An 11,961-nucleotide genomic window follows, 5' to 3' on the forward strand; every position below is an offset into this window, starting at 1 on the left:
CTCTTGTGCGCGTTTACTATTATCGACCTGATTTCTGGCTACCGACCTTGTTTTTTTCTCCGGCCTCGACTTCGTCTCGCGTTTTGGATTTGGATACTTACGACCTGACTCCTGTGATACCTAACCTAGATCTCCTACCTCGACTACGATTTTTGCCTTTTGCCCTTGGGATTTAGACACCAAACACTAGCTGCCTACAGTCTCAGCGCCGCATAGGGTTCAACCAGGTACTCATAATGTCACTGTTGACATATCCAATTCAAGTTTGCGGAGGAGCCAGAGCCTATCCCTACAAGCAACATGCGCATGGTAGAACGTACACCAGTCCATCACAGGCCACATACATACACAAATACACACGTGCTCATACCAGGGCCCATTTTCTCAGAAGCCAGTTGACCTACCAGTATGTCTTTGGGCTATGGGAAGAAAATGGAGCACCCAGTAAAAACAGGGTGAACAGAGAGCACCCAAGGTCCAGAATTGAGGCAACAATTTTAACCACTGCACCGCCGTGCTGCCAATAAATAAAATACTAGCAGCCAAATATGCAAGATGAACAAGATGGCATTCTATATTTAAGTCATCTTTCTTGTGTTCTTATAACTAGAATGTCCTTCATAATACACCCTGTGGAGCCATGCTTCATTCGTCATACATGGAGAACTGTAGAGTTAGACCTGGAGGAGAGATTTACAGTACTTCTATCTGTCAACTTTACAGGTCAGGTCCCCTGTAAGCCAAAGTTTTCACAATTGCAGACCAAGAGAAGGAAACCCTGTCCAAATGAATTTCACACAGCTCTCAACCATTGTACTCAACTCACGTGAAACCATGGTTACTACAAGCTTAAGACATGGCTGAGGCTCAAGCTGAAGATTTCTGTTTGACACCACTTGGGGGGTTCCTGCATTCAAGTACTTTGCGTTGAAGTGCGTTTTTGATACATTCAGTTACTGTACAGTAACTGAAGAAAGCACTGTCCACTTTTTTGAACCTGAAACTGATTGTGTAAAGTTAAAGTCCAAGAAAAACGAACTGGAATACTTTGTAAAGGATGTTCTTACATAAAGAGTGGGTAAATGATAAATAACTTTAGATGAATTTGTTTATACATTAGTTGGAAGAAGATAACAAAAATACAATGTAGGTGTTGGGGAACTTTGCACCCCCTGAATTTTAACCTGTATCTCATTTGTGTGCAACAAACGGCTTCTGAATGTTCTCTATTTAAGCAATCCTTTAAACAGTATGTAGATCACATTTTATGCACAACAAACTTAGAATTCCTTATTAAATGGTTGGCACCAAAATTTGTGGTGAAACACTGTCTCCCACAGTAATTAATAATTATCCCCCTGGGGCACAGAATTCATTTATATTCTTCTCTAAGTTAAAATAATTCTCATATTTGTCATCCTGTCAGATAAAGTGTGTGACTAGATGGATTACATAATTAGAACATTAAATGCTTTATTCTTATTGAAAACAAAACAACACTTTATGTGTCATTCACATCCCATTTAAATGGAAGTTTACACTGCAGGGTCTTATCTAGACAGTGCAATAAACAACAAGCTATACACCAAATTAAATGTGCCAGTACCACAGAAACCCCTGTTTATACTAAGAAATAACCTGGAATTAAATTTGTTGTGTGGTATTGATGCCTGTGGTTTTAATTTATTCCAAACTACTAAAATGAAACCTAATGACTTGACCTCCAAGAAAAAAAAAAATTAGACCTTTTCTTGTGAAACAACATAAATGAGGAATGTAAGCATAAAGTTAAAAGCATATGTAGTCTGCATTTAATGTGCAAAATATTATTCCTATTACTAAAACATTATTTCTGTCATTCTCTATGCTTTTTTTGCTAGTTTAAAAAAGCTTTTACCATGCATGGCTTCCCAAAACTGTTGAACAATACATTCTTGAATAAACAAAAAATACCAGCAAATGCATTTCTTCTGTTAGCATAGGGGAAATCAGGCAGACATCATGTGAAAATGGAATATTCAAGTGGCTTCTAATCTACTAAAAATGCTTGGGCTATTTTCTCTGCAGTCTTGATTTTTTAATGCATTTCTGTGCTGACTTGTTATTCATTTCAGTTTTTCTGTGTGAAATTTGGGACAACACCAGGCTAATCATAATATTTTCTATACAAATCCACTAAGAAAATATATCATGCATAATTTAAAACATTTATCCCTTTCTATCAATAATTTGTGTTCTTTTCCATCAATAAAGACCAAGACAGTTATACTAAAGGACCTAAGCTATCCTGAAAACATATAAAGAAATGAAAAAAGAGAAAGAAAAAACTGTAAAAATCAATGTGGTTCAGATGAAATATTCAGATGATATTCAGATGAAAAGCTAGTAATCGTTGGCTAAAAATGTTGTGAACACTACAACAATCATCCTCTATTTCTAAATTATTAATTAAAGATACAGAGTCCTGATTTCATCCCTTCATAGTATTTAGATGAATCCATCGGTTATTGGTGATGATCTTTCCACACTATCCTATAATACTGTATATCAGTCATGTTCTTGTTAGTGGTAAGGTAGCAGACGTAGGAGTAAATCTGTATACTTTCTTTGAAGCAGTAAGGCAGTAAAGTAGTCTGCATTGCATCTGGGAAAATTGAATGCAATCATAGTTTAGTAGAAGTAGACTTGGTGTTTTTGATACTGTATTTCTAATTCTAGGTGACTAATAAATATAGTAAAATTCTCTAGTATATGGCTATGAGTTTGCCTTCCTAAAACATGTAAGATAAGATCACTTTATTTCTTGCATTGGGAATTTGTCTTTTTGCATACCCCAGCTTGCTCTCCATGAGACACAGGCAGAGAGAAAAGCTTGGGGTCAGAGTGCAAGGTTAGCCATTTATACAGCACCCCTGGAGTAGTTGGGGTCAAGGGCCTTGCTCAGGAGCCCAACAGAGTAGGATTCTTCTGCTGTGTGGAGGATTTGAACCAGCAATCTTCTAGCCACAGTGCAGAGCCTTAGCCACAGAGCCACCACACTGTCCAAATGTACAGTCTCATTTACAGTACAGTTCCACTTTATTCTGAATAACATTACAGTTATTGCAGTCAGTCATAATTTCTGAAATGTTTCAGTAGGCCAGCACAGAACCTATGTATCAGCTTAATACTGATAAATTGGTGAGTTAGGTACAGTGAAAAGCTCATCTAAAAAAGACATGTCTCAAAAGACTGACTTTTGTTGACTTTTCTTTTTTTTACTGGAGAAATTACACAGATGAAAATAGTACCCTAGAATGTGTAACAGCCAGATGCTACTGTATGAAATAATATCTGCTATAGATACCTACACAGTTCTGAAGACTTAATATACTTGAACCTAGTTACAGCCTGACTTACAGTATTCTAGTGAGCAGCTACTGTAAGTAACTGAAAATACCAGTGGTGCAGTTTCCATCCATCCATTTTCTAACCAATTCTTCCAAGTCAGATTCAGAAGGGAGCCAGAGCTTATCCCAGCAAGCAACATGTGCAAGGCAGGGTACAACATGAATGGTACCCCAGTCCTCATTTAAATCCATACAAACACCAGGAATTCAAGTCAAAGTGTTCATTTATTGTGAACTATTTACATTACCAGCTTTAATTCCAGCATAACAACAGCAATCTGCATGTACTGTATGGATGCTCTGGTCCAGGCAGCTAGTATATCATCCCAGTGACCTATAGAGTTGTTATTTCAACCACACGGTTGAAGACACAGCAGCCAGTGACTTCAGCCCTGTGGGTTGAATAGTTGCACAGCAGCTGGTCTTCAGCCGGAAGGCTTGTATTATAGTCAAGCGTCTAGTATTAGTGAGTCAGCAACTTATGCTGCAAGCATCGCTTGTGTGGAATCACTGCAGTTTGTCTTCAGCCCAAAGGCTTGTGTTTTTAGTCAGGTGACTAGAATTTTCAGCCCTTAGGCTGGCATGATGAGTCAGAAACTTATGCTGCAATAGCATTGCTTTTGTCGAAGCACCGCAGTTTGTCCGAGGCTGGAATAGTATCTCAGCAGCTTGTGTTATAATACAACAGCTGTTACAGTGGTCCTCTTACTCGCCATCTCTTCCTGACTCGGAGCTATACTTATGTGGACTGTAATGCAGATCTCTACGCCAGTGATTGCCAATGTTCACCATCTTGTGTCTGATCGATCATCTTGGGTAGGGAGAAATCTTCTAAAAATTGTAATAAGCATCAGGGAAAGTAGCATCCCTCAAGGACTCTGCTCCTGTTGGCATCACTATATACAAGTATATGAATAAAGCAATTGATTACATCTGAAGATATACATCTGGAGTAATTTGGCTAAATTGGTGCTTTATTGTTCTTTTGATATTTTAATTTAATGCAATGCCTTTTAAAACAGGTCGATTTTCATTGTTTGTCACACCTACAAATGACCTTAAAACACCACATATTTCTAGACAGTATTGGCTGCCTATATAAAAACGTTATATATCTATATGTATATATTAGATTTTTATATCTAAAAGATATAAAAATAACAAATTCTGCCCAGTCTCCTTCACCTGACAAACTACCTTCATTACAGATTTAAGTTTCTCTCAGTCTACAAATATTTTATATTACACACAATCATCTGTACGCCTGTTACTGATCATGTTCTCATCAAACAATCTGTGTTGGTCTCGTTAACTATCATGAGACAACAAAAACCTGTGTTAGTGCCAATAACTATACAGTAGGCACTAAAAGCACTGCAGCGATAAAATAATGGACATTTGTGCAGTTGCTGCAGGATGGGGGTGACATCTCTTTTTCTGGGAACTATAATACTGTTAATTTAGCAGGCATGCTTTACTTTCATAAAAGCATGGATAGTCACAACCCTTAAAAGGGTCCCTCTCATAGCATGTATACATAAAGTACTGTCAAGGACATCCCCTGTTTTTAGTGGGATCCAATAAGCTTATTTGACTAAGCTTATTCTTATCTCATGACATTTGTTTTCCTAAGAAAGAAAAAAGAAAGAAATCCTGGCAGGTAATGAGAATTTGATGTGTTTTAATAATCAAATCCCATAGACAATTTTTTATAAAAAGCAATTTTCACAAATAATAGTTACTGTTATAGCTAATTAATCACAGATGCTGTTCTGATGGATACTGTATGTTGCATTTGTTCAATATAGTTCTTAGTTTGAACATTACTGTATGTATCAGAACAATAAATCTTCTCAATAACCTGCCTGCTTTTGTGGACTCTTCAGAGCAAGCAAGCATTATTTCTGGGCTGATGTTACACATCTAAATACATTGTCTAACGGTGAGTTAAAGGGAGTTTTAACATGATGCAAATGTTACGAAACAACAAAGTATTAGCACGTTCTCAGCTTGCTCACCTACACTTATAAGTGATCAGCCGAGTTGATTAATAACAACTTTTGAAAGTTTCTAGCTGAGCGCATTCAGCGTGAGCAAGTGACGGCACATGAATACTTTGTTTAATGTCTTAACCAAGAAAAACAATTGCCGTTTTCAGTTTAACATTTCTTTGTGTCTGTGCCAACAGTTTGCAGTTCCAAAACACAATGTGCAGACTTGCATTCGTGCAGTTTAATATTTCTCAGTCTTGCTGATCTTGCAGTATATTTTAATGAGGAAGTTGCTAGCAAAACACAGAAATATTCCATGTTAATTGCAAACATGGAAAAACACTTTGGGGGAAAGAAATATTTTGTATGTTTTACTTTACTGAACTACTGTATACTGCTCAAGCTAAAACATCTTAGCTTACTCAGGCAGCTGCTGGTTGCAGTTGCTATAGCACTTATAATAGAACTGGATACAAGGCTGCCTGTTCAAACTGGAGCTCCCAACACTGCTGGAAATTGCTGTTAATTGCCTAGAGAAAAACTCTTAACAGGACAATGTAAATGCTTTACAAATAAGGTACAATGTAATGAGGGAGCAGAGTTTTGTACTTAAGTACGCAAGTTCACATTTTGAGCCCTATGATTTTAAAACATGAAGGAGAGCCCACATTTCCGGATAAAACATAATGTATCTCAAAACTCAAAGAATGATTTGGCTAATTTGTAAGCTCTGATGGCCTGTCATAAAGGTCCATTTCTTGGGCAGAAACAGTAAAACGTGTTTAAAATCTAGACTAAATACAGTAGCAAGAACAAATAAGTTTAATTGCAGCATAGCTAAAAGTCTGTTTCTCTCCAGTTGACCCCTTCCTGAAAATACATATTGGTTCCCATTTTGACTGGTGATCTGACACTTATCTGAATCAGAGAGTGTACAAATCAAATCACATTAAATACCATTCTTTCAAATTCATTCAGACATATGATTTGTGAGGAAGTAGCACTTTGAATTGCTTTATTAACATGCTTTTTTATTCATTTTAAAACTAAATTACACATCAAAGATGAATCAAAGATCTGGACAACAATTGCAATAAATGTCCAATGTTTGACTATCCTCTAAGACTACGGGACAGTAATTTTAACTCCATAGGACATACACCATTACACTAAACATATAGGTATTTATTATAAAGTATGACCATTATTGGTTATATATTTCAAACTATTTTAAAAGTTTACTCATGCCCTCATACCCTATGTATATTACATACAGTATACAGAGAGAGCAGTTTGGAAATACCTGTTTATAAACATCTGGCAATTGCTAATGTCTTCTGTGTTTTATTTTATTTTCTCAATTTTATTTGTAAATTTAAATTTTTATAAATTCCTATACAGCCCCTTTTCTTGTTGTAGGCTGGTTCAAAAAACCTCAGAGCTGCAAATGCAAATTCTCATATCTTTCCTACCTTCTCTGCTCAGACTACTGTATAGTAAATGCCAACACTATAAAGTAAATTGTTGACTGTGAATATGTAAATTAAATAAAATAATGATAATACCCTTTTCACTAAAATATTTGAAAAATTTCATATTTGTGCAGTTACGGCCTTACATCCAGCTACTCTATCTAATACTGTTCACTACCTTTATTCAAGCTATTTAATAAACAGTAAAAGTGTGAAAACATGTCAGAGCTACTGGAACTACCTAATAGAGAACATGACCAACTAAACAATAAATACAAATACAATGGTTTTATAAAGTCTTAGATATTCAAAAAGAGGCCTTAACTAGGTCCTGTTAAATTTACAAACATGGCTGGTGCCTCCTTCTGTGTAATATACAGTATTTTGTATATTGGTTAATAGAACCATAACTAGAGAAGCACATTTGCTCAACTCTTCTCTCTTGAAGACACTGCTATTCATGGTTTACAGATAAATCATGGCATCACAAAGAGCCTTTGAAGAAACCAAAGGCTGCTCACTTGTCCACAGTGGTTGCACAATGGGGAGAATCACCCTGCAGGCTGAATTAGAACAAACCAACAAATTAAATTGAAATCTATCTGATCAGCAAGAATTGAACCCTACTTTAAATAGTAATGGATTTTTACATTTCTTTTAAATGAAAAAATGAGCTATTCTTCACAATTATTTAAATTATCTTTTTTGTAACAGTCTATTCCTCTTACTGTTACAGATTATTTTCTAAGGTCATGCACAGCCCTGTTGGATCAACAGTATAAAATGATTGATGTGAGAACTCTTTAAAAGGAAACCAGATGTGCAGAATTGGGAAATATAGACATATTTCCAATTTTTCATAACCAAATTCAGTGAAGTGTCTTAGAGAAATGTCAATCCTTGCTGGCTTTCTGGGAATTTTTAAATTATTTCCATAGGGCTATCAAACACTGGCAAACTGTTCTTGCTTTACAAGATCTCTCCAGATTTTTAACTTTATTTTAACTGGGTGCTGTACAGTCAAGTATTCCAAAAGGGCTTTCGCAGATGAGTGCACACAGGCTGTCTCATTCTGACATTATCAGAACATGCTCAGGCAAAACAGAGGTTTTATTAATTTACTCAACAGGTAAGGGATTAACAAAAACTGATTCCTTCAGGATTGTAAATGAACTTGGTTGTCATTCTGGATCTTGACTTTAATTTTGATCTATGTAGTGGGTGATAGGTTGCTAAGTAAAGACATTTCATTGAGTAGAAATGCATAGATACTAATGCATGCCTTAGTAGCCTGTCCTGTCGACTTTTAATTAGCTGGTATTGTATTCTTCTTAATAAATGAGCAACTTGTTTTGAGTGCAGGTGCTAGATTGCTCACTTACACAAATCTTTCTGAGCACCAGCTCAGTGCTCGTATAATGGGGCTTATTCTGCTCTTCAGCCCATTATGGCTAAGTAATCCACTAGGAACCTCTGACACACCCGGGGGTGGTGTGCTGTAGCAACACTGTTTTAAATAGGCGGGTCCCAACAATACACAATCATAGCCTCAGTATAAAAATAATGCTTTTATTTAGAGTGCAAGCAAAGAAAACACAAACCCACAAGAACAAAAGCCTAAGCTCTTTGAGCTTCTGACTTCATCTATCTCTCTCCAACAATACCCAGACAGCTAGGCTACAAACTGACTTCCAAAAATTGTTTCTCAAAAATATCCTTTTATCCAAACAAAGTTTTTCTCCCAAAGTCCTGAATTGTTAATGATCCAAAAACTCACAGCTTTTATAGTATCATGGCTAGTCGGTCTCCCTCTTCTCCCTCTGATGCAGCACATGAAGAGAAGATATGCTCTCCTCCAGGACAATAAATGACAACCAACTGAGAAGCCTGAGTTTTCTGTTTTTTAAATCATCACCTGACCACGTGTCTTATTCTAACTGGTCATGTGACTAAGGATGGTAGCTTTCAAACAGCTTTCTAGGAAGTGTGGTACAAACAAGGATCTCCATCTTTCATGAACATACTGCCCTCTCACAGTTGATATTCATGAGTTCTTCAAAGATAGGTAGCTGGCTCTCTGGTGTACTGGAAATCATTGGTGTTTGAAAGAGATGCAGAATAGGATAGGTGGTGTCTGAGAGACGGTGATTGAATCCCACAGGGGTAAAGCAACACCCACCATAATGGTGCTGTAGCTTGGATAATTAAGAAGGGGAAATAGTAACAGGGATCCTAATGGCCTTGAATTCGCCTGGCATGGGGGGCTGGTCTTTCAACCTAATACTACTGTTTGGAGGAGGTGCTGTGTAGCTCAGACCTCGGTAGCTTAGGGACGTAACAAGGAATGCATCTCAGAAGTCTGTAAGGTTACAAAATGTAGGCATATTGGTTTTCCTAATCCGTCCAACTTCAGACTGCCATTTAGATACCCAAGGATCTCATGCAGCTATTTCTGTAGCAAAGTCATGATATCGACCTCAACTCCATGGCTGGGCAGCTAATTCCCTACTCCCAAAACTCTTTGGGTAAAGAAGTTGCCTCCTGTTGTCAGTTTTTACAGTAAATGCACTTCCACACAGTTACCACATGTGCCCCCTGGTCCGTGTTTCACTGCTCAAGCTGAACAAAATTCTCCTGGGTAGACATTGTGAATGTCTTTGAGGATTTTGATCCTCTCCTAATCTCCACTGTTCAAGTCTAGAAAAGCTTGTTTCCTTCATCCTGTTCCTTAATCCCCAGAATGTATCTGGTTGCTCTTTTCTGAAGTGATATCAGAGGAGCTATGTTTTGTTTTTGTAATGTTGTGAGTATACAACTGTGACAGGGCATCAGCTACTGTTTAACTGGGAGATCATAGCTACAGCTAGCTACTGCAGGTGGCAGCTGCTACTCTCCATATAAAATACAGCATCACTTTAGTAGTAGTGTGGAAGGTGTTGAGGACGAGCTGCCCATCAGAGTTCTGAGAGAGAGCCTGGCAAGCAGCAGAGAAGCTGATGGCTGCAAGACCGAAAGACAGTAACTGAGATGAATGAGTCAGCCGAGCCAGAAGGAACCAGCCTTAACTGAAGCAGCCAAGTTGCTGACAGCTGTAAGAGGGGAGGTTTGTAGGAGACTAGCTAGCCACTAGCTGAAACTGCAAGTAGACAGAGAAGGGATGGGTTGATGAGTTGAGCAAGTATTTTCCTTTTTATTTTTTTACCTGTGTTAAAAAAGCACGGCTTTGTGATGTGCTCTGTCATATTTACATCCAGCCTATTACACAAATATTCTAAATGAGGCCTTACTATTACAATATAGAATTTTACCATAACAAGCCATGATTTAAATTCTAAAATTTAAATATATATCCTAGCATACTGTTTGCCTCTTTGATTCCCTACATTGACTAGAAGATGGAAATGCTGTGTCAACATAAGTCATCTTCATAAGTAGATTATTTTAGCATGTTCTGGGATATGTCAACATGAGATGCAAAATTCTATTGTATAGAAGGCATTCAGGACAGTCATACAGACATGTAAGAGTTGTTTAAAGGGAATTTAAAATTTATTTTTGTGTTATTTATGTCATTCTGAGGAATTTATATGTTTTCTGACTAGACTGACAATATTGTTAGTATTGATGTACAGTACTGTGTGCTTGTGTGTGTGTGCCGTGCAATGGACTGATGTGCTGTCCAGGGTGTAGGCATTGCTTGCTATATTTGCTTCTGAGATAAGTCTCCATGTTGCCATGAACCTTACTAGGCTTAAGTGGCTTTCTCATTAAAGATGGGTAGTTTTTTTCCCAGCCTTGTGAAGTCATTGTGGTTTACAGTCACCATACTTTCACAACCAGTGTCCACATAACGACTATACTCTGGGATGTAACTAAATAAAGTCATGAAAGATTCCATTTATAAACTTGCCAATGGTTTCTCACATCTGTTGTGTTTTTGCAGTGATCTGGCTCATTTCTCGTAGTCTAAAAATTTCAACTGATACAGAGAAACAGCACATTAGATTGTGCTGCACAACACATTGTCCATTTCGATCAGATATGGGTATAGTTGATGCATGGAAATAGCTTATTTTGTGCATGAAAAAATACAGGGTGTTAAGATGAAATAAACATGACTAGTTTCTCAAGAGTCTAATGTTTCATGACCTACAGTTTAGGGGTTGGAATTTCTTTTGTTTCCCACAAATTAATATTAAGTAGCTGGTTCCATACTAAGATGATCCAAAACTGCTGATACATTTAATTAACTCTCAAGGCAACAGCAAACTGCTGCAGGAAATATTTAGCAGAAAGATTTTATAGATAGTCATTTTGTTTCTCAGACTGTTTTACAATTTCTGATATCCCCATCCATCTGTCTTAATTATTTTCATATGGACAGTTTCTTCTGCATTTTCATTGTTAAATTTAGTAAAAAAAAATAAAATGAATGAAAATGAACAAACAACAAAATGTATCTGTGTAACTTTGGACAAACCTAGTTTTTCTTATGCCGCAATGTACAGAATGCATAAGCTAATTATGATGTTTACTTCAAATACTGTAATCCATTTACAGTCAAATAATTAATTTAAATTAGTGCCATTTATAAGAAATGTTTACTTTCTGTCCTGATGTCTACAGGAAGAGGCTGTATATGATAATGATCATGAATAATCAAATTTACATCAATTACCAAGATAAAATTGCTGTTTTAGAGCAGGATCATGTCCAGCAGAGACATCAGCAATGAAAATCTATAACACTGAGCAATGGGAAATACTGTCATGCTGTCATTAAATACAAATAAAATATCATATATTTGGTTTCCAATATAGTCTAGTATCTTGGATAAGTTGGTGTGAATCTCCTACAATATCGATAGTTATCCTACATTAAGGTTTACGTACCCATGTTTTCAGCAAATTATTGAAAAATGTGAATCCTTGCTCTCACTCAGCATTGCTATCATTTTAACAATAGGGTTTAATTAAAATAAAAGCCCCTTTTGATTAATAAAATGATTACATCATTTTACTCACATATATTTACTTAATGTTTGCTTCAAAAACAGAAGCATCAGAAACATACTTGGAATTTAAATGAAATTATTGTGCAAAATCACAT

The sequence above is a fragment of the Lepisosteus platostomus genome, chromosome 8 (assembly GCF_059453375.1).
Source record: "Lepisosteus platostomus isolate fLepPlt1 chromosome 8, fLepPlt1.hap1, whole genome shotgun sequence".
Lineage (NCBI taxonomy): Eukaryota > Metazoa > Chordata > Actinopteri > Semionotiformes > Lepisosteidae > Lepisosteus > Lepisosteus platostomus.